The sequence below is a fragment of the Silurus aristotelis genome, assembly GCF_946808225.1.
Source record: "Silurus aristotelis genome assembly, chromosome: 26".
In the NCBI taxonomy this organism is placed as follows: Eukaryota; Metazoa; Chordata; class Actinopteri; order Siluriformes; family Siluridae; genus Silurus; species Silurus aristotelis.
This window is the reverse complement of record NC_139599.1, coordinates 8,140,890-8,164,885: the sequence shown is the minus strand read 5'-3', so window position 1 is coordinate 8,164,885 and position 23,996 is coordinate 8,140,890. Positions and strand designations below refer to the sequence as shown.

At 43.7% G+C, this 23,996-nt stretch overlaps 1 protein-coding gene and 1 long non-coding RNA gene across 2 annotated transcripts in view; both read right to left on the bottom strand.

The window, feature by feature from the left end:
• Window positions 1-14,886, bottom strand: part of LOC310720849 (tetraspanin-36-like) — a 33,583-nt gene extending 18,697 nt beyond the window's left edge. Inside the window, exon 1 of the mRNA XM_083531973.1 lies at window positions 14,515-14,886. The gene's annotated coding sequence lies outside the window, so the exon portion shown is untranslated. The remainder of the gene's footprint in view (window positions 1-14,514) is intronic.
• Window positions 14,887-20,566: 5,680 nt separating this feature from the next.
• Window positions 20,567-23,163, bottom strand: LOC310720689. The gene is made up of 3 exons (XR_014531800.1): window positions 23,026-23,163; window positions 20,896-20,940; window positions 20,567-20,781 (listed from the first exon to the last, which is right to left on the bottom strand). It is a non-coding gene; the product is annotated as an uncharacterized lncRNA (long non-coding RNA).
• Between the last annotated feature and the right edge of the window lie 833 nt (window positions 23,164-23,996).

Genomic DNA, 23,996 nt, shown 5'->3' with positions numbered 1-23,996 from the left:
GTGAAGTACTGCACGCCGGAGATAACGTTACAAGTGGGGCTATTCCATCGAGAGGTGATCCGGTTCCTGGTCCTGGAGAAATCCACGGTCGGTGTGATCCTGGGGAGGCCCTGGCTTCAGAAACACCGGCCTAGATGCGCTTGGGATCCCTGTGACATCCTGGAGTGGAGTCCCCACTGTAAGGCACACTGCCTCTCACATCTCCCCACGCAAACCCCCGGAGCCGTGATCGGAGCCACTCGGGTGGAGGAGGCCACAACCACGACCCCTGTGGAGATCCCGAGGGAGTATAGGTCGTTTGGAGATGTGTTCAGCGCGCAGGCCGCCACCCGTCTCCCACCTCTCCGACCTTGGGACTGCTGTATCGACCTGCTGCCCGGGGCAAAGCTACCCAAGGGTCGTGTGTATCCCTTGTCTATTCCTGAGCGCCAAGCCATGGAGGAGTACGTGCAACGGGCGCTTCGTCAGGGGTTCATCACGCACTCTTCCTCCCCTGCTGCGTCGAGCTTCTTCTTCGTGGGAAAGAAGGATGGAGGTCTGCGTCCCTGCATTGACTACCGTCAGCTAAACTCGCAGATCGCACCTCTTCCCTACCCCCTCCCACTCGTGCCCGCAGCTCTGGAGGACCTGAGGGAGGCGCGGGTGTTCTCCAAGCTTGACCTCCGGAGAGCCTACAACCTGGTGCGCATCAGGAAAGGGGATGAGTGAAAAAACGGCCTTCATCACCCCCTCGGGGGACTATGAGTACCGGGTCATGCCGTACGGCCTCTCCATCTCTCCCGCCGTCTTCCAGGGGTTCATGAACGAGGTACTCCGACCTTTCCTCCAGAGATTCGTCATGGTCTACATCGACGATATACTGATCTATTCCCGGGATCTGGAGGAACACCGGCGACACGTGCGAGCAGTGCTGAAGGTACTTCGTTTACAGCGTCTCTACTTGAACCTCTCGAAGTGCGAGTTTCACCGCCATACCATCCACTTCTTGGGCTACATCATCAGTGCGGAGGGCATCCAGATGGAGAGTAGAAAAGTACGGGCGGTGAAGGAGTGGCCGGTCCCGGAGTCGATCAGGGAGCTCCAACGCTTTCTGGGGTTCGCCAACTTTTATCGCCGGTTTATCCAGGGCTACAGCAGGATCACTGCCCCACTCACCTTGCTCCTCAGGGGAAAGGCCCGCTCCCTGAGGTGGAACCACGAGGCTCAGGAGGCCTTCGAGGAGCTGCGCCGCCGTTTTTGTTGCGCCCCGGTCCTGCGTCACCCCGATCCCCGGAGGCCTTTCGTGGTCGAAGTGGATGCCTCCTCGACCGGGGTAGGGGCCACCCTTTCACAACGATCAGGATCTCCCCCCCAGCTCCACCCGTGCGCTTTCTTTTCGCACAAGCTCTCCACCACCGAGCAGAACTACGATATCGGGAACCGCGAGCTCCTGGGCATCAAGCTGGCCCTAGAGGAATGGAGACACTGGCTTGAGGGAGCCGAGCACCCATTCACGGTGGTCACAGACCACAAGAACCTCCAATACCTGCGGGAGGCTCGGAGGCTAAACCCCCGACAGGCACGCTGGGCGTTGTTCTTCACACGGTTCCGTTTCCAGATCACCTATCGAGCCGGGACACTGAATGGCAAGGCCGACGCCCTCTCCCGGATGTACGGACCGGACGAACCAGGTGAACCTGAACCCATCCTCCCTCCCGCACTCATCCTGGGGCCGATTGTCTGGGAGGTCGACCAGGAGATTGCCTCCACGGCCCGCCGAGAGGCTGTTCCGGCCGGGTGCCCAGCAGGGCGCACCTTCGTTCCTGCCTCTTGCCGGCACCGTCTCTTTAGGTCTGTCCACGAGGGACCGGGCACCGGCCATCCAGGGGAGAAGCGGACCATCCAGATCCTCCAGACTAAGTACTGGTGGCCCGGCATGACCCGAGAAGTAAAGCGCCTCGTGGAGGAATGTCCAACCTGCGCAATGTCCAAGGTCCCACGCCACCTGCCAGTGGGGAAGCTGATGCCGCTCCCCGTCCCTCAGCGTTCCTGGTCGCACCTGGGGATTGACTTCGTGTCGGATCTACCCAGGTCAGAGGGCCACACCTGCATTCTGGTGGTAGTAGATCGCTTTTCTAAGGCCTGTCAATTTATCCCCATGAAGGGCCTCCCCACCGCACTGGAGACTGCAGAGGCTTTGTTCCATCACGTCTTCCGGAACTTCGGTCTCCCGGAGGAGGTCGTGTCGGACCGGGGCCCACAGTTCGCGTCTCGGGTCTGTAGGGCTTTTTTTCGACTCCTGGGTGTCTCAGTGAACCTCTCGTCAGGATACCACCCACAGTCCAACGGCCTGGCGGAGCGGAAGATCTAGGAGTTGAGCCGCTACCTGAGAACCTATTGCGGCCAGGATCAGGAGGACTGGTGTAGGTTCCTGCCCTGGGCCGAATACGCCCAGAACTCGCTACGTCAGGACTCCACGGGGCTCACCCCGTTCCAGTGCATGCTGGGTTTTCAGCCGCCCCTGTTACCTTGGTCGGACGAGCCCAGCAGCGTGCCATCTGTCACTACTGGTTCCGGGAGAGCAGTCATGTCTGGGAGTCAGCGCACACCCAGCTGCGTCGAGCCCTCCGCAACACCCGCCGACACGCTGACGCATGGCGGCTGGATTCCCCCCGCTACCGTCCTGGAGACCTGGTGTGGCTGTCCACCAAGGACCTGAAACTCAAGCTGCCCTGTCGCAAGCTGAGCCCCCGGTTCATAGGGCCCTTCCGGATTACCGACCAAATCAGCGCAGTGTCCTACCGGCTCGCACTGCCGCCAAGGTACCGTATCCACCCCACGTTCCACGTGTCCCTATTGAAACCGTGTGCCTCTTCTGTCTCTCGCCCTCCAGGTGGCCCCGTAGCGCCCGACCAGCCGGAGATTGTGGACCAGCCCGGGGTCTACGTGGTGAGAGAGGTCCTGGAGTCCAGACGGTGCCGGGGTCGCCTCGAATATCTGGTGGACTGGGAGGGATTTGGCCCGGAGGAACGGTCGTGGGTGGCCCGGCAGGACATTCTGGACCCGGCGTTGCTGGCTGAATTCCACGCCGCCGGTTCAGGGCGTCTGGTGCCGCCCCTGGGGGAGGGGGTGGTGTCAGGGATCACCCTGCTTCTTCTCCCGTGCGTGCCCCGCCCGCTCGGAGCGCCTCGCCGTCATACTGATTCCACACACCTGTTCCTAATCACCCTCACGACTACTTAAATGCCTCACTCACCCCACTCCATTGTCCGTTATTGTTCATGTTTGGACTCTGTGTGTGTGTTCCTGGCTCTGGCTTTTCTAAGTTTTGTGCATTAAAGACTGTTTGCTGTGCCTCGGCTTCCGCCTCGCGCACTTACGCCCGACAGTTAAAGCATGTAATAGTGTAAACAAATTGAAGATAAAATTTAAAAGAGTCTGGTATTTTTCCTTCTCTGTTTTAATCTTTTTGTTTTCATAAAAGAAAATAGTAAAAAGATGCTTGTTATATTTATAGCCACCTACTGTATTAAAACCACTGACAAGCCTTTCTTTAAATGACCCTAATCCTAAATCTACATATCCTTTATTAGTTTTTTTTTTTTTTTGGCAAAAATAAACGAACACTGAATGGATGTGATGTGATCGAATAATAATAATAATAATATTTTTGAAAAAAATTTGAAAAAAATTTGATATGCCACTATTCATACATAAATTGCAGCTCAATGTGCTTGAAGTCAATTCTCCTATTTCCCTGTATTATAGCTACTGTTACTAAATATGCTCTAGATTCACCATGTTCCTGGACGGTTATTAAAGATAAATAAATGAACTTTAAAACATTACACATCTGGGGGAAAATAAATAAAAATGCCCAAGCCCCTAAATTGACAAATTGTTATCTGCTACAACTGATGGAGCTACAAACCATAAATGAAGCCAGATTTTATGGAGCAGGACGAGATCTATTGGTTAAATTGTTGCTAATTTCTTGAAACAATGGTGTTGTTAAGACCTTCAAAAGCTTGATATTTTGACAACACCTGGTGCTTACTAAAGTGTGTGTGTGTGTGTGTGTGTGTGTGTGTGTGTGTGTGTCTGTGTGTGTGTGTGTGTGTGTGATTTAAGTGTAAAAGTGTGTAAAGTCCACACACACATACAGTCACACACACAGACGGTCTGCATTCCAGTTCTCCAACTTCATAAATAATGCACACTGCTGTGGCGCTGACTGCTGCTGTTTCACTGATGGACCTGTTCTGCAGCAGATACAGAAGAACATACAATACATGTAAGGGGCTCTGCTCAAGATGTGTGGGTTAGAAATGATTTAAAGGGCAACAAATAAAAAAAGAAAAAAAAAAACAGATAAAGAGCACATTAGGACAGCTCGGTGTGTCTGAGTGTTTGAGGTAGAAAGTGAAAATGTTCAGACGACCTTGTAGTATCTTAAATGTATAGTATCTTAAATGTGTAATATCAAAAGGCCTAAATTCATGTTATTCTGCAATGGTGACATTCCTGGAGAGGCCAAAGTTAATTACTGAACCGCCTGGACAGATGGTTCTCTGTAAACAAAAGTGTAGGAGTAGACTCTAATGTTATCTCAAGACTGGTGGGAGATATGCGCTCTCACCAGTGTTGAGATAATGTTCTTAAAACAAATATGGAATGTGGTCCAGGATGTATATTTTCTTGGGAGGCGACCTCTGACCCGTTCGCCATATACTTCGAGGTACAGGAAAACGGGATGCGCTTTATGTTTTATGATCTGGGAATGTGAGCCCTGGAAACATCTGGAACACTTCAGTCAGGGCAAAGGCAGGCTTCTCTTTACGTTCAACATTATTGCACAGTAAGCTCATATGCATCTCATTTACATTAAGAGGTGGACCCATGAAACGGGCAAGCATTTAATGTGTGTGTAAGCATGGATCTGGAGTCAGACTTTGAATCAGAGCGTGCTGACTCCAGGCTTGACAAGATGCTATATTTCTGTGTTGAAAAAAAATCATTATTTACACGAAATACTGTGTCTAAAGAAGAGTCCTTCCAGCCGACAACTACACCTCACCAAGACGACGAATATACAACATTTCCTGGCGCCACGAATCCTGGGCGTGCTGCGGCCTTCAGCTTCGGCTGCTCCGACGACTGCTCCCTGATCTGTCCGGCCGGCTGAAACAGTGAGCGTTTGGGGTTCTGTTTGTCTGCTGTTGGGTCACACCGTTAAAGGCCTGTGTGTGGGTTTTGGGGTTTGTGTTGTAATTGTCGGTTTGGGTGACTAAATTGTTTATTGCGTTGCTGGCAACGCAAAGGGGGGATTACGGGAAGATTTAAAGAAAGCAAAACGTTTAAATATAAGAGTAAAGTTGAAGTAAAGAGAAGTTACATTAATTAGAGTTAAAAAATTGAAATAACAAGAGTAAAAGCTGAAGGGAATGAACTAAAGTAAAAAGTAAAAGGTGAATGACTCCGAGAAAGAGTTAAATATGGTAAAAAAGTTGAAGTAATAACAGGAATATAAACAGGAATATAAAGGTTGAAATAAAAAGGGAAAAGTAAAAATAAGGTTTAAAGAGGAAGCCGCAAGATTTGGATGAAAGCCCTTTCAGAAAGGGGATCTTAGATGGGCCGACAAAAATCCTGAAATTCATTAGGCGGATTTTAGGTCAGTTCTGGGAACTGGATGATGCAGAATTAAGATTCAATTGAAGTTCCCACTCAGACAGATTAGCTGACAGGCTATGTGATGACGCAACTGTCATTTGAATTTCTGCATATCAATAAGGTAGCAAAAATTTTATAAAGGAAGGAAAATAAAGAGAAAATAGAATAAAGGTGCGGCAAAATAGCATGGTATAGGTTTGTATGACTGAGTCGACTATAGTGTATGTGGAATTTGAATGTTGTGTGTAGTACTGCAAGTTTTTTTGATTTAAGAGTGATTTGTACGGTGGCCGAGAAGTGCAACACACATTAACAAATCCGAAAACAAATGAACAAATCCGAAAACAAATTAACAAATCCAAAAACAAAACAACAAATCCGAAAACAAATTAACAAATCCAAAAACAAAACAACAAATCCAAAAACAAATGACCAAATCCAAAAACAAATTAACAAACCCAAAAACAAATTAACAAATCTAAAAACAAATTAACAAACCCAAAAACAAATTAACAAATCCATAAACAAATTAACAAATCCAAAAACAAAACAACAAATTAACAAAAACAAAACAACAAATTCAAAAACAAAACAACAAATCCAAAAACACACTAACAAATCCGAAAACAAATTAACAAATTAGAAAACACTAACAAATCCAAAAACAAAATAACAATTTTGAAAACAAATTAACAAATTCAAAAACAAATTAACAGATCCGAAAACAAATTAACAAATTCAAAAACAAATTAACAAATCCGAAAACAAATTAACAAATTCAAAAACACATTAACAAATCCAAAAACAAATTAACCAATTCAAAAACACATTAACAAATCCAAAAAACACAACGACAAGCCAGACAAACCGGAAAAAAGGTAGGTATAGTTTGCGAATGGAAACTTACAGATCATTGGACAAGACACCTGTCAGTCAAGATATACAGGTGAGTGACAGGTGTCTCGTCCAATGATTTGTAAGTTTCCATTCACAAACTATACCTACCTTTTCCAGTGTGCTGAGATGTGTAATATATATAAATATGTATTTATTTTTGGGAAAATATTTTATGTATGGCCAAATAACCTTATGAGCCTCTAAAGAGGACCTAACACACCGAAGTCAAAGCCCCTTAATACTGAATGAATAAAGATATCCCTACAGTGAGACAAAACACTCCCCTGCCCTGAATGAATAATATAATTTCCAAAAAAGGACATTTTCAAGTAGAGAAATTAATGAGGGTGTGTGTGTGTGCGTGTATGAGCAACTATAAAGTGATTATTGTATATGTATATGTATTGTTTGTGAGTAATACTGATTGATAAAAAGTTGGGGTGATTATTAAAGTAAAATAAATTAAAGTTTAAGCAATAATGATGTTTAGAGGTTAAAAGGAGATAGGAAATCTGTAGAGTATAAAATCTTAAATGCTGATGGATATTGTGTGTGAATTATATTGAATTATATGTGGTGTTAGCTGTGGAGAACTGCCGACTCCTTGTTTGCGTACCAGTGGGAAAGGTCCAAGTCTAGCACTTTTGGAGGACGAAATGCGAACTTATGTAACATATATGGTCAGCTTACATAAAAAGATATCCACATATGTTTTTGACAGGCAGAGGAAAGACGAGGCACAGCAGAAACTTGATGAGCAAAAGAGCACCACAGTGCAACCCGGAGACAAGGTGTTTGTGAAAGTGTTTAGAAAAAAGTGGTATAACGAACGTCGGGAAGGACCATTTGAAGTGGTCCGCAGTACTGTAACAGCGGTCCAGGTCAAAGGGTCTCCAACGTGGTATCATTTATCACATTGTGTTAAAGCACCGAAAGAGGAGATAACGTGTTCCCAGAGTCAAGATGTTGAAGGTTCAAGAGAGTTGGAAGAAGGTATGGGTGAGCATGCAGCAGGAGAAGAGATGCATGACAATAACCAGAGTCAAATCCCAGAAGGGGAGGTTGTCCGTGATATGGGCAATTTTAATGATGCTGTGTACGCTTTTGATGATGCCAGAAATGACAGTACAGTTAACGGACAGGAAAGAACATTTGGGGACATTGATTTCCAGCAGGTTCCCGAATCAGCAGAGCCTGTGGCAGTGGAGAGAAAAGCGTCACAGGTTAAGAAGGACTGTGACTCAATTGCAGGAGAATCAAGGGAGACAGCTGAAAGAAGGAGTACGAGACCGGCTCGGAGAAGGGTTAGACCAAAACGGTACGAGAACTAGAGCCCATATGGCTATAGTTCCTCAGCAGATCGCTACAACACCCTCTCCTCCAAAGGTTGTTATCAGAGCTAAGTTAGGGAAAGTGGTTGTTCTTCCTTGTCGATGTGGAAGATGGAATGTTGGTAGTACTGATCCTCCTAAGTGGAGGAATAATCGTGGTGAAGATGTGTTGTTGACAGGACCTGAATTTGAAAGCGTGCCTCGCGATCAAGGAAAGTATTTTTTGTACAATGACATGAAGTTGGTGAAGATGCAGATGGATTGTTCACTAGTCTTGCGTAATGTTACATGGGAAGATGCAGGTGAATATGTGTGCACTTATTTAGAACCAGCATTTAAATTTGTGCCAATTCTTAATTATTGGGAGGATGATTATGTAACGCGTAAAGTGACACTTGTGATAAAAGGTTTGGAACCTAGTGGGAGTGTCACGGATATTACAAAGGTTCAAGATCAACCTAATGCAATAACTACTCCGAGAATGAATAATTCTCAAATGAAGCTGGTTACAGTAGTGCTGGGTACAACTAAGAATGTTGATACATCAACCCAGACTACTACTTTATCACAGATAAAACTTGTCACTACAGCTCTGGATACAACTAAGAATGTTAATACATCAACCCAGACTACTCCTACTTTATGTCAGGCTGCAGACGCGGAAGCCGATATAGTCCGATCATTGTCCTTTTATTTCAACAACCGTACAACACAAAAACACTCATAAGCCGTTGAAAACAACAAACAAAGACATCCGCTCGATATGCGTTGTCGGCTATGAGTTCGAATGTCCCAAGCATAATCCATAAAACCTTCGGCAATGAGTAATCCAAGTCGGAAGTGGAATTCGCATATACAGCCGGCGGTCGAGCAGCCACGCGATTGTCCAGCTTGACAATATAACGACCGACAGCCTGTGACTCAAGAACGTGAGTTTATGTAGTCTGATCTTTCATGAGCCACAGCTGTCGGTAATCTTGGGAAGCAGCGTGACTGCTATCGAGGGGGGCGTGGCAGGGTGGATCTCTGACAGCTACAGACAGGGGCCTGGCAGGGTGAATCCCTGACAGCTACAGACGGGGGCGTGGCAGGGTGAATCCCTGACAGCTACAGAGGGGGGCGTGGCAGGGTGAATCCCTGACAGTACCCCCCCCTCCAGTGGCGACACCTGACGCCCCAAAACCCACCTATGCCAGGCAGGCCAGGGCACTCCGAGGAAGGGAGCAACGGAGGCCTGGTGAGCATCCTCTGCGGAGAGCCGGCATGGAACAACACCTTGCAGGAGGATCCGGAACGGAGCCACGCCCTCGGTGCTGACAGGAGGCTGAGTAAAGCCCCTGGCGGGGATTGAAGCCGGAGCGACCTCCATGGCGGGGAACCGGAACTGGACGCCAACCATGACAATGACCGGGGAGTGGAGAACGTCCCGGGCGGAGACCAGGAACGTCGTACCACCCTCTGAGGGACCTGGAGGACCGACGTCGCCGTCAGAGGGACCTGGAGGACCGGCGTCGCCGTCAGAGGGACCTGGAGGACCGACATCGCCGTCAGAGGGACCTGGAGGACCAACGTCGCCATGCGGGGATCCTGGGGGCGATCCGTTGTCCTGAAGAGGACCTGGGGGCGAGACGTCGCCCTCTGTGGAGCTTGGATGCGATCCTTCACCCTCTGTGGAGCTTGGATGCGATCCTTCGCCCTGCGTGGAGCCTGGATGCGATCCTTCGCCCTGCGTGGAGCCTGGATGCGATCCTTCGCCCTGCGTGGAGCCTGGAGCAGAGTCGTGCCCTCTTGAGGAGCCAGGAGCTGGACGGAGCTCTCTTGAGGGACCGGGAGCTGGGCGGAGCTCTCTTGAGGGACCTGGAGCTGGGCGGAGCTCTCTTGAGGGACCTGGAGCTGGGCGGAGCTCTCCTGAGGGACCTGGGGTGGAGCCGAGCTTTCCGTGGGCGAGATGTCGCCGCGGAAGGGGCTCTGGGATGTGGCGTCGTCTGGAGAGGGACTCGGAGGAGTCACTTCGCCTTCTGTGACCGGAGGTGTCGGCGCGGCGCTCTCGTGACGACTCTGTGGCGGGAAAGCATGCTCCTGGAGACTCTGTGGCGGCGCGGCGCTCTCGTGACGACTCTGTGGCGGGAAAGCATGCTCCTGGAGACTCTGTGGCGGCGCGGCGCTCTCGTGACGACTCTGTGGCGGGAAAGCATGCTCCTGGAGACTCTGTGGCGGCGCGGCGCTCTCGTGACGACTCTGTGGCGGGAAAGCATGCTCCTGGAGACTCTGTGGCGGCGCGGCGCTCTCGTGACGACTCTGTGGCGGGAAAGCATGCTCCTGGAGACTCTGTGGCGGCGCGGCGCTCTCGTGACGACTCTGTGGCGGGAAAGCATGCTCCTGGAGACTCTGTGGCGGCGCGGCGCTCTCGTGAAGACTCTGTGGCGGCGCGGCGCTCTCGTGAAGACTCTGTGGCGGCGCGGCGCTCTCGTGAAGACTCTGTGGCGGCATGGTGTGCTCGCCGACGCTCGGAGATGGTGTGGTGCGTCCACGAGAACCCCGGAACACAGCAGCACGCTGGTAGAGACCCTGAGATAAAGCAGCCCTCTCATCAAAACATCGGGGCTGAGCTGCAGGCTCATGGGAGATCCGGCACGGAGCCGCGTGCTCTTGAGAACCTTGGAATGGAGCACCGTCCTCCTCAAGGGGACTGTAGTGGAGATCCACCACCTCTATCCCCAACTTCCCCAGAAGCAGCCCGCTGAATTCGGCGAGTGAGCCGAATTTGCCCCCTTTGGCGCTCCATAGTGAGCTGGCTTTGGCAAGAACTTCACCAGACAGGAGGGAAATACAGAGGGCAATCTTGGCTCGTTCGGAAGGAAACCGGGAAATGTTAACAGCCACATACTCGCCGATGCCTTGCAGAAATCCGCCCAATTCGTCTTTTTTTTCCCGAGTAATGAGCCGGTAATCCCCCCGCGCTCTCATGATCCGGCTTCTGTGGATCTGAACCGCGAGAAGCGGCACTGAGCTTTCGGAGGAAATCCGAAGCCGGGTTCAGCTGCCGATCCGTTGCGGTCGGAATCGCGGAATGGCGAATCCGCGTTCGGTATAGGTCGGTCGTTCTGTCAGGCTGCAGACGCGGAAGCCGATATAGTCCGATCATTGTCCTTTTATTTCAACAACCGTACAACACAAAAACACTCATAAGCCGTTGAAAACAACAAACAAAGACATCCGCTCGATACGCGTTGTCCGCTATGAGTTCGAATGTCCCAAGCATAATCCATAAAGCCTTCGGCAATGAGTAATCCAAGTCGGAAGTGGAATTTGCATATACAGCCGGCGGTCGAGCAGCCACGCGATTGTCCAGCTTGACAATATAACGACCGACAGCCTGTAACTCAAGAACGTGAGTTTATGTAGTCTGATCTTTCATGAGCCACAGCTGTCGGTAATCTTGGGAAGCAGCGTGACTGCTATCGAGGGGGGCGTGGCAGGGTGGATCTCTGACAGCTACAGACAGGGGCCTGGCAGGGTGAATCCCTGACAGCTACAGACGGGGGCGTGGCAGGGTGAATCCCTGACAGCTACAGAGGGGGGCGTGGCAGGGTGAATCCCTGACACTTTATCTACGATTGTAAAAGAGTATAATGATACAACAGTGCCAATACCTTTAATGCCTGTGAAGTTTGTAAACATAACACAGGTGCCGGACATAGTGACCTTAGAGTCGACAGAAGTGTTAGATATGACTCAGGAACCTATGTTGAAAACCAAGCCTACAGTAAATGGTAGTGAAGAGACCTTTGAAGCCGGGCAACAGATGTGGGATGAGACAGTGACTGGAAAGCATATGGTTTCGATTCATCGGTGTTACAGATTGCTGACCCCTGGGCAGGTAGGAACTTGTGGTTTCAGCAAATAACTCATTCTGTTAGATCAGTTAGAAATTTGAATTGTCCATGTGTGGTGAAAGTTTCATCACCAGGCACATGGCCTTCGATCTTAGAAACATTGCCAGAACCACTAACTCCTGAGTGTCAGTATTATGCATTATCGTGGCTATTGTTTCAGCAGCAGGCACCAACGGATAGATTAATGACTTGGTCACGCAGTCTGTTTAAGCCTAAATTCGAGTGTGCATGGCTGGGAGGATTACCTTACATAAATTTACTAGGTCAACATGAGAATATATTAACAGCAGTCCCTGAGTCGATGGAAGTGACATCTGTGAAAGTTGATGTATGTTTCTGTTCAAATGAAACGTATACTAGTTCGGGGATGTTTATGGGAGTATCTGATTGTGACAGTTATTTGATGAATCTGGGCCAACACCGTAATAAGAATATTAGTAAGTTGTATGAAGTAAAGTTTCATGTGCCACATCAGAAATATAGTAAAACTTTGATGGTGAAAAATCAAGATTTGCCTGGAAATGTGACAATAGGAAATTTTAAAGACATTTGGTGGGTTTGTGGTGATAAGGCATATATATTTCTGCCTTATGGATAGATAGGATGCTGTTACATGGCAAAACTGAAACTCCCATATGAGGTTTTTACAGTACAGCAGGGAGACGGTCCTGATACAAATCAGTCAAATGTTGTTTCTGCTAATAGGAGGAAAAGAGCATTTGCACAGTTCCATAATTTGGAGTCATACCATTGGAGAATAAGTCTAGGAGAAAAGTGGGGTATAGGACTGCTCCCATGGTATGGTGTGACATTTTTAGCTGATCATATTGATAATATCACTTATACATTACAGGGCTTCGCCAATGAGACGATAAGGGGATTTGATTTTCTGTCAAATACTCAAAGAAGTCATAGATTGACATTGCTAAAGCGATGATCGCAATGATATTGCGATGGGTTGGAGTTGTGATGCCTGGGGACGGTACTTAGATGCCACTGCTGCGAACAGCAGTTGTGGATGAAGTGAAATTAGAAGGTGAACTGGTGGAGAAGTATCCATTTTAATATTTGTTCTATTATAATTTTTCATATATTTTAAATATAGCTTATTTTTAATAGTTTCCTCCTAATACGAAGTTATAATGAAAGGGGGGACTGGAATGTGATTAATGTGACATGATTCATTTGTTGCCTGAGAAGACGATACTGGTTGTTTTTTTTTTCTTTTCTTCTCTCCAAGGAAACAATATTGGGGGAGAGTTGAAGGCTCGGAACGAGGAATGCTGTGATTCTACACATCGGCGACCCCATACTGAGAATCAACGCAGGCCCGGATGGACATTTTCCCCATACACGTATATATATGTTTATTATAGGATTTTATGTGTTACAGTATATCCAGTAACATTGATAGAAAATGTTTATATACTAGTAGTAATCATAGTAAGTCATGATAGTTTTTAAGTTTCTTCTGATGCATAAGAAATGCATATGTATTACTTCTTGTTAAAATCTTGATTGGGCTGGAGTACAATTTGTGGCCACCTGGGGCAGAGGGGCCGTGAGAGCGAATTTTCCTGTCTTGATTGTTTGAAGGATATTCAAGGAGAAACGGCTGCCTGACAGGTTTTTTCTCTCTCACACTCCATAAATTCATTATATTGTTAAGGTTCTGTGACAGAATGTATTATTACTATTTCTGTAACCAATGATGAACATGTATGTTATTTTCTTTTGTTTATCGTGGGATTATTGATCCCCTGAAGGGGGGAATATGTAGTATCTTAAATGTATAGTATCTTAAATGTGTAATATCAAAAGGCCTAAATTCATGTTATTCTGCAATGGTGACATTCCTGGAGAGGCCAAAGTTAATTACTGAACCGCCTGGACAGATGGTTCTCTGTAAACAAAAGTGTAGGAGTAGACTTTAATGTTATCTCAAGACTGGTGGGAGATACACGCTCTCACCAGTGTTGAGATAATGTTCTTAAAACAAATATGGAATGTGGTCCAGGATGTATATCTTCTTGGGAGGCGACCTCTGACCCGTTCGCCATATACTTCGAGGTACAGGAAAACGGGATGCGCTTTATGTTTTATGATCTGGGAATGTGAGCCCTGGAAACATCTGGAACACTTCAGTCAGGGCAAAGGCAGGCTTCTCTTTACGTTCAACATTATTGCACAGTAAGCTCATATGCATCTCATTTACATTAAGAGGTGGACCCAGGAAACGGGCAAGCATTTAATGTGTGTGTAAGCATGGATCTGGAGTCAGACTTTGAATCAGAGCGTGCTGACTCCAGGCTTGACCGGAAGGCCTGTAAAGATGCTATATTTCTGTGTTGAATAAAAATCATTATTTACACGAAATACTGTGTCTAAAGAAGAGTCCTTCCAGCCGACAACTACACCTCACCAAGACGACGAATATACAGTACAACAACCTCTCAGATGAAACTCGCTGCCACACAATAACAGGCTGCTGTCTTTCTTCTCTCCCTTTGTGTGCGGGGCAGAGCGTTACATCGCAGATATACTACATAATCACGCCTGTTATAAATGCATGAATGAATGAATGAAAGTGAGCGGAGTCTCAACAGGACAATCAAGTGAGATTAAACTGTCCTGCTCAGAAGGCAGAGTTATGGGTGATAGACAACAACAGTAGAGAATCTGTGTATCGGCCCAGCAGCCAGTGACAGAAGTACAAAGGAAGCGATGCGCCATCTTACAGTACTACACTTCAGGCTTCTTCATGGCTCTTACGCTTCTCCGTGCAAAACCCAGATTGTTGTCACGGGTTGAAAACGTTCCCATTTATCACGATTTCCCATTGGTTATTGTGTGGCACCAGTGTAGTCGGAGATATCGCAGTCAGAGTATGCTACCCTGTTATCAGCTCTGCGTCAGGAATTTTTCCGCCTATCAAATCATCATACTACATCTACCCCTGTTGTGATAAGACACAGCCTGCGAGCCTTATGCTGGGAATTAAAAACAAAACTAAACAACTCTTCTCTTTTCACGCATTTTTCTTCCACACGGAGTTTCCTCCCAGCTTCTCTGTTTCCAAAGAACTCGCTTCTGGTAACCCCCGGCCTGACGTCACGTTCCGCCCGTTGATCTGGACACCTGCTCGCGCCGACAGGAAACCAAAAGCGGCTTGCGAGTACCCGAGGCCAGAGACCAATAGCGAACGAGACGCAAGAGGCGCAAGCGCCGGGATTGGCTGCTGCTTCCAGCCGTGAATTTACAAAGCTGCACCTGTGAGACTGGTACCAGAATTAGGGATCGTACCATGGGAAACATGTAGCAAACAGTCTGATCTGATTTATACTATAATTATCAGTGCAAGTTAAGGATGCCAATTATTTCACATATAGCATTTCTGTCACTTCAGGAACATCCGGCAGGACAAACGTTGTCCATTTAATCTTTGTTTTTGTTTTGTTTTTTATTTTGTCCTCAGGCCATGCAATTGCATTGATTACAGCTCACACATTTGGGGAGTAGGTCTTTAGGTCTGGATTAGGGCTTCTGCCAAATGCCATAAATGTAAATGTATTACAATGTTTACCGTTCACACATTTACTTCATATACAGATTCTGACATTTGCAGTTTCCATAAAAGGGTATGATTTTAAAAATTACACTGAGTACAACAGTTTGCATTTCCTTGGGTTAATATTGAGAAAACAAAGATTACATTACCAACAACTGTGTTCTAGAAGTCACAGAAATACCAAATGTGATTGCATTGCCCATACTTCATCACTGCCTCCAACCACTTTATATGATCTATAATGAGCTTGTGAAGTTTTAATCCAACCTCAACACCAAATTCGTCATTCTAACTTGTCTGTTCTAAGCCTGTCAGTTTTTTATCCAACCTTATTATTTGATTATTTTTTGAATAAAATTGCCAAATGTCATACAATACTTTCATGAAAACAGGTCTGGCGACAGAGAGGGTCACTAAGACAATTTTAAGTTGCCCTGGATAAGGGCATCTGACAAATGGCATTAATCTCATGTTATTTAGACCAGAGTTAAAGAATTCTTACTTCCTATTAAGAGAAAAAGAAAAGAGCACACCATAACTGATTAAAGAAAGCATTGATTCCATAACTGATTAAGAAATATATTAAAGCTTGTCCTTATGGAAGAACCATTATTTGAATTGGAAAACTATATGAAATCTGTTTTGGAATTTATAGCATGGCATGTTGGAGACGTTTGGAGCATAGTAGTTGTGGCATCGTGCAGAGGGAATGTTTGTCATCAAAATTTTACATTTACATTTATGGCATTTAGCGGATGCCATTATTCAGTGCCATACAAAAGTGCTTTGAGTCTCTATCAAGGGGTCTATCCTGATAGATTCTGCTCTCCTCACAGTCCTTGTGTTTTAAATGTACTCAATGGCAGAAAGGTCGGCACAAATGACTCCAGAGCTGCTGCCGTAATTATAATTTCCTGTGTACATATCAGGACTCATTGCAAAAACCTAATCTTTAGTCATTAATGCATCTCAGAAAAAATATTCATTAGTGGAGCCCTGTTTTGAAATTACTTGCCAAAGACTTATGTCAATACTACATTACTATTTTACAACTCTGGTAAGTAGAGCTTCTCAGAAATACAAAGCTGATACTACTAAGTCACATTTTTTAATACAGTCATGCCAAAGGAAAAATGTCCCAGATTAGTCAGAGTAAGAAATCAGGCAGGACACTGATGGATCAGCTTTGCTCTACTGCATGGACTGAGCTGGCTGCCCGTCCAGTGCCTCATCTTTAGAAGGGTCAGGTTACTGCACATTCTGCTGCCATAAAGGAATAAATTAATGAATAACAGATCTGAATTTTCTGCCTTCTAAATGCTTAGTATGCTCTCTGTTGGAGTGACTTGCAATAGAAAGACTTTTCAAGCTTCCCTGTGACTGGGACACAACTGTACAGAGAATCTTTTACATGGTTTCACACACCATGTAAATGCAACAAGTCGGTTTGCATGGCCGTCATCCCAGAAGGAAGTCTCTTCTGAAGCTGGCTTACAAGCCTGCAAACATTTTGCTCAAAACAACCTGACCAAGAGCATGAATTACCGGAACCATGTCCTGTGGTCTGATTAGACTAAGATAAACTTGCTTGGCTCAAATGGCATCCAGCACGTGTGGCGACGCCATGGTGAGAAGTACCAAGAAAATTGTCTTGCCTACAGTCAAGCATGGTGGTGTTAGCATCGTGGTCTGGGGCTGCATGAGTGCTGCTGGTACTGGTATTAACTGTTGATTTCTGTAAAGCTGCTTTGAGACAATGTCTGTTGGGAAAAGCGCTAAAGAAATAAACTTGACTTGACTTGACGACCTACTGGGGAGCTGTGGTTCATTAAGGGAAACATAGATTCCAACATGTACTGTGACATTGTAAAGCAGAAAATGAGGCCCTCCCTTCAGAAACTAGGCCGATTGGCAGTTTTAAAAAAAATGACCCCAAACACACTGCCAAGATGACAACTGCCTTGCTGAAGAAGCCGAATGTGATGTAGTGGCCAAGTATGTCTCCAGACTTAAACCCTATTGAGCAGCTGTCAGGGATCCTCATAATTTTCATTTTCTGCTGTGTATAACTATATATGGATGGATGGATGGACGGACGGACGGACAGACGGACAGACAGACAGGTGGTAAATGCACTTTAGCATCTACCAGGAGTGCAAATAGTAGCAATTGTGCAAATAGACAAGTGCAAATAAACGTGTAGCATATGTACAGCATTTAATATATATGTATATATGTAAACATATGTACAGTAAATAAATATAAAGGCTATATCAGTGAAGAGATGTGTGGACATTGTTGAAAAGTACAAGTAAATGGTTCTAAGGGAGTAACAGTGATAAATGTGCAGACACTTGTAAAGGAACAACAACTATAAGGGTATGGCATAAAAAATGTATGAATTTCAAATTACATGAATAAACAATTCCACTATATATATATATATATATATATATATATATATATATATATATATATATATATATATATATATATATATATATATACAGTGAGGAAAATAAGTATTTGAACACCCTGCTATTTTGCAAGTTCTCCCACTTAGAAATCATGGAGGGGTCTGAAATTGTCATCGTAGGTGCATGTCCACTGTGAGAGACATAATCTAAAAAAAAAAAATCCAGAAATCACAATATATGATTTTTAAACTATTTATTTGTATGATACAGCTGCAAATAAGTATTTGAACACCTGTCTATCAGCTAGAATTCTGACCCTCAAAGACCTGTTAGTCTGCCTTTAAAATGTCCACCTCCACTACATTTATTATCCTAAATTAGATGCACCTGTTTGAGGTCGTTAGCTGCATAAAGACACCTGTCCACCCCATACAATCAGTAAGAATCCAACTACTAACATGGCCAAGACCAAAGAGCTGTCCAAAGACACTAGAGACAAAATTGTACACCTCCACAAGGCTGGAAAGGGCTACAGGGAAATTGCCAAGCAGCTTGGTGAAAAAAGGTCCACTGTTGGAGCAATCATTAGAAAATGGAAGAAGCTAAACATGACTGTCAATCTCCCTTGGACTGGGGCTCCATGCAAGATCTCACCTCGTGGGGTCTCAATGATCCTAAGGAAGGTAAGAAATCAGCCCAGAACTACACGGGAGGAGCTGGTCAATGACCTGAAAAGAGCTGGGACCACCGTTTCCAAGGTTACAGTTGGTAATACACTAAGACGTCATGGTTTGAAATCATGCATGGCACGGAAGGTTCCCCTGCTTAAACCAGCACATGTCCAGGCACGTCTTAAGTTTGCCAATGACCATTTGGATGATCCAGAGGAGTCATGGGAGAAAGTCATGTGGTCAGATGAGACCAAAATAGAACTTTTGGGTCATAATTCCACTAAACGTGTTTGGAGGAAGAAGAATGATGAGTACCATCCCAAGAACACCATCCCTACTGTGAAGCATAAGGGTGGTAGCATCATGCTTTGGGGGTGTTTTTCTGCACATGGGACAGGGCAACTGCACTGTATTAAGGAGAGGATGACCGGGGCCATGTATTGCGAGATTTTGGGGAACAACCTCCTTCCCTCAGTTAGAGCATTGAAGATGGGTCGAGGCTGGGTCTTCCAACATGACAATGACCTGAAGCACACAGCTAGGATAACCAAGGAGTGGCTCTGTAAGAAGCATATCAAGGTTCTGGCGTGGCTTAGCCAGTCTCCAGACCTAAACCCAATAGAGAATCTTTGGAGGAAGCTCAAACTCCGTGTTTCTCAGTGACAGGCCAGAAACCTGACTGATCTAGAGAAGATCTGTGTGGAGAAGTGGGCCAAAATCCCTCCTGCAGTGTGTGCAAACCTGGTGAAAAACTACAGGAAACGTTTGACCTCTGTAATTGCAAACAAAGGCTCCTGTACCAAATATTAACATTGACTTTCTCAGGTGTTCAAATACTTATTTGCAGCTGTATCATACAAATAAATAGTTAAAAAATCATACATTGTTATTGCTGGATTTTTTTTTTTAGATTATGTCTCTCACAGTGGACATGCACCTACGATGACAATTTCAGACCCCTCCATGATTTCTAAATGGGAGAACTTGCAAAATAGCAGGGTGTTCAAATACTTATTTTCCTCACTGTATATATATATTAGGCAGAATGTACAGTAAGGTGTATATATAGATACACATAAATAAAATAGAGCAGATGTGTGTAAGGCACAATATGTGTAAAGAATGAGGAGTATAAAAAAATGCAATATGTAATATTTACATTTTATGTATAATTGTACATAGGTTATATACAGTGATCTGACAGTGCAATGTAGAGTTCAGTGGTGTGATGGTGGATGGAAAAAAAGCTTTCCCTGAACCTGCTGGTTCTGGTGTGTATGGTTCTGTATCTCCTTCTTGATGAAAGGAGGGTAAACAGCTTGTGACTGGAATGTGAAGAGTCCCTGATGATGTTGTGAGCTTTGCAAAGACATCTGCTGTGGTAAAGGTGCTCAATGGCAGGTAGTTGGGTGCCAGCGATGCGTTGGGCGATTTTTGACCACTCTTTGCAGGGATTTACTTTCACACACAGTGGAAACCAGTGATGGAGTTTCCTCGGGATGCTCTCGATGATGCAGCAGCAGAAACCCATTAAAATCCCTGGAAACATTGTTGTGTCTTCCGAAACAGAGCTGAAATGTTCTGGTACCAGAACAGATCCTCAGAGAAGTGAACTCCCAAGAACTTCAAGCTGGAGACCCGCTGTACCTCAGTTACATTGATATAAACAATTTGTCAATTTGTTGTGGTCAAACTCTTCTCAAAATTTTCTACTCCTATCCAGGTAAACAATATCTTAATAGAGCCGGCTTTGTGCACAGGGGCATTGTCATGCAGGAACAGTTTTGGTTCTCCTACATTAAGTGAAGAAAAACTTATTCCAAAAACTTTTTATACAATTGTGTGCCTTTAGTTTAGGGTAAAACCACATATGGCTGAAAAAAAAATCCAAAGTCATATTACTTTTGTGCATATAGTGTACCACTTGAAATGGAGATACTAAAGATCTTAGAAAAAAAACAAAAACATGCAGATGTACAGAAGACGTGACACGGCCCACTCGGATTCCCTTTCAGGTGTTCCAACACACCTATCAATCACAATCACTGGCTTTCTATATGGTCACTATTTCCACTTTAATCACTCTAATGTAAGTTATGTATTCTTTCTGTACGGCCCGGTACCAATTGGGGTTGGGGACCACTGCTCTAAAGTACATGAAGTATACAGAATGTCCAGGATTACCGGTTTGCCCGTTATTCTCCAGACTGCTGGTAAAGCTCTTGTCGTAACCATTGAATTTTAATTTAGTGAGACTTCTTGACTGCGTTGTTTTCTTGGACACTATGTTGATTGGAGATTGTCTGTTACCACCACATGTTTCATTCACCTCGTTCCATTCTACTGGACCTGCACACAACAGAGATTTTACTGGATTAGATGCACCTTTTATTTTGTATGACTTTTGTATGTATGTATTTGTATGTGAGAGGGTTAAAAAAACTATTATATGTGTATTATTACCTATGCACGGTTGATCACAAGACATCTGGGACTGATAACACCAATCTGCATAAACAAAATGTCAGTATCAACAGGCAGATTTTGATTTGATAACATATTTCAATTGTTACAACAATAATTAAGAATTTCATATTTAAGTTGCCATTGGTTTTACACTGTGTAGATTATTTTGAAAATATTTCAAAAAAAGGGCTGCTAAACCCACCACAGGTCACGTTTTAAATTCTGCACATAAATCCATGTATTCATGATTTAGCCAGGTGTCTTACTTACATTTAGAAAATCAGATGTTTATATATGTGCACATCATTAGATATAAAAAGTGCACAGGTGGTACAATAGTATATTTAAGAGAGCAATGGCCCTCACTAGTTCAGGTCATTTGTGAGATAGCACGATAATTTAGGGCAAGTCAGAGATACTATGTAAAAACATACCATTTTTCACACAAGTGCGACACTTTTACCCGATATTGAACCCTCTTTTTTTTCAGCTTAAATATACAGACATGCATAAAACTCTTTTGTCTTTCAATGCTTGCTGAGCTCTAATAAACCTTCTCAGTCATATGTTTACAAAACTGACTGTGTGCCTATAGTGGCAATACAAGATTTTTTCAATGGCACTTGAAAGATATACTCTTTTGTGTACATAAAGGGCACTCATGTGGAACGGAAGGGCACAAAAGTGATCCCTACCCAACGTACATTAAACAAACTCCGAATTCAAGTATAAACAAGCAGTATGATTTTGATGGCCTATAAAAATCTATTCAAATGTTGTCCGAGAGTCAATTAGCGCTTTCTAATTTCTTTCAACCGAAGTGATCGTCAAACATTCATTTGGTGTTTACATTAAAATATAATATTTGAAACTAGAAAAAAGGATCAATATCAATTCTTTGAATTCCCTGTTTGTAATGTGCCTCTGAAAAACCCTTTTCACACAAATGGCTCAAACTAATGTTGTGTTGTTTGCAGACAGGTCTGAGAAGCAATTTACCATGCTGTATGTTTTTAGCTTTTTTTTTGTATATATCTGACACTCAGGTGTGCGAATGAGGCAGGGGCACAGAAGGCAGAATCTGCTGCACTATTATGTATTAGAGAAGGCAATCGGTTGTCAAGATAAATAAGTATTAATCTTCTCAATGAAAACACAGCGGGTATGTAATTAATAATGGTAATTAAAAACTACCACTACTATTATATTACTACTACTACTAATAATAATAATAATAATACAGGGATGCTTACACATTTGTAGTGCCTTGTTATTTAATTTTGACTTTATAAAAAGTAATCCATAGTAATATTATTTTGTAGGGATTTATTGTAGGATTTTAAGATAACAGTCACATAAAAAAAATAAATAAAAAAAAAAAAAAAGCAGAAATGTATATTTCCTGCCAAAAACATTGATCTCTTAAATCTGTAGCCAAAAGAGTCGACTCTTATTAGTGAGCTGAGTCAAATGATCCGACTCAATGCTCCGTAACCGGCTGCTATATTTTAATTAAAACTGAGTGAAAAATTTTAAAATCATACATAGTCCTATATTTAACTAGGTGAAAATAATATTGTATTAATTTAAAATAAGTGAAAAATAAGCTTTAGTCCTAATTTTAACTAAGTAAAATAAATATTAAGTCCTAATTTTAACTAAGTAAAATAAATTATATTTAGTCCTAATTTTAACTAGGTGAAAAATTCTATTGTCTTCATTTTAAATAAGTGAAAAATAAGCTTTAGTCCTAATTTTAAATAAATGAAACATAATATTTAATCCAAAACTAAGGGAAAATACTTTTTAGTCCTAAAAGAGTAAGTATATTCTGGTATTAACTCTGGTGCTTGAACCCGAGCCTGAGGTAAATTAGCATTTCTAGGCTACATTAGCGTTAGCCAAATACATTAACGAAAAACGACTCGGTGTAGGGAAAAAAGTGATCAAACCCCCTCAGTGACATATCTATAATATTTAACTCCACAATTAAAAGTCAATTTTATTGTGCTACGGTGTAGTTTTGAATATTTAGAATTAGCTAACACTCGGTGAATGGGTGAACTAATGGAGCTAGTCAAGAACAAAATGCAGATGGACTAGATTGCACATTTTCCATTCACTCACCCTCAGAAACGCAGGACTTTACCACTAATGCCAGAAAATAACACAAAAACAGACGCATCATGTTGGATAACATTCAAAATTTGGCACAATACAGCTATAACACACGGATCAGCGACCTGCAGATCAGCAGTGTTTTAAAGTAACTCTTTACAGTGTGTCGGCTCGTTAAGAGACCCGACTCTTATATGAGTCGTTTGAGGGGTTTTGCTGTTTCCTCGATTTCTTTTCAAACATTTTTTCAATTATAATGTCGAAATGTTGCGAAAGATGTTTTATGAAACGATTATACTCAAAGTTTAGCCAGGAAAATGGAAAAACATGTATTTCTGTGAATGAGTCGGATCTTATTGGTTAGCTGAATCAGATTATAGGACTCACTGAATCTCTCATCGCTGTATCACAGACTGTGATCAACAGCTTCGTTTTCCTGACTTATATGTAATTTATTTAAAGGCATTGTTATTGTTGTGTGTTCAATAATCATTTAATCCTCCCCTAAACTCTTCTTAAATAGCATTCTGTACAACAGTTTGGTCTGGTCTTTTATTATTGCTGCTGATCAGTTATACAAAATAATAATAATAATAATAATAATAATAATAATTTAAAAAAACCCTATATAACATATCTATATATTAGGGCTGTCAAACGATTAAAATATTTAATCGTTAAAAATCTCATGATTGTCATGGACAACTATGGATGCTTTATACAAATGCATGTTTATTATTAGTAAAACCATACTCAACATATCACATGAAGACAGAATATTCCTGTAAATGTTTAAAAAGTAACTATAGTGTTTTTAAATACATAAAATCATCAGGACACCAAACAGAACTTTCCACACGGACAGTTTTAAATGCCGGATGTGAGCATCATGGCAAATTTGGGTGCTTGATTTGAGACTAAAACATGCGACTAAAACGCATCAGTAAAACAAATGTTTACGGATTAAAAAGGCTTTTATT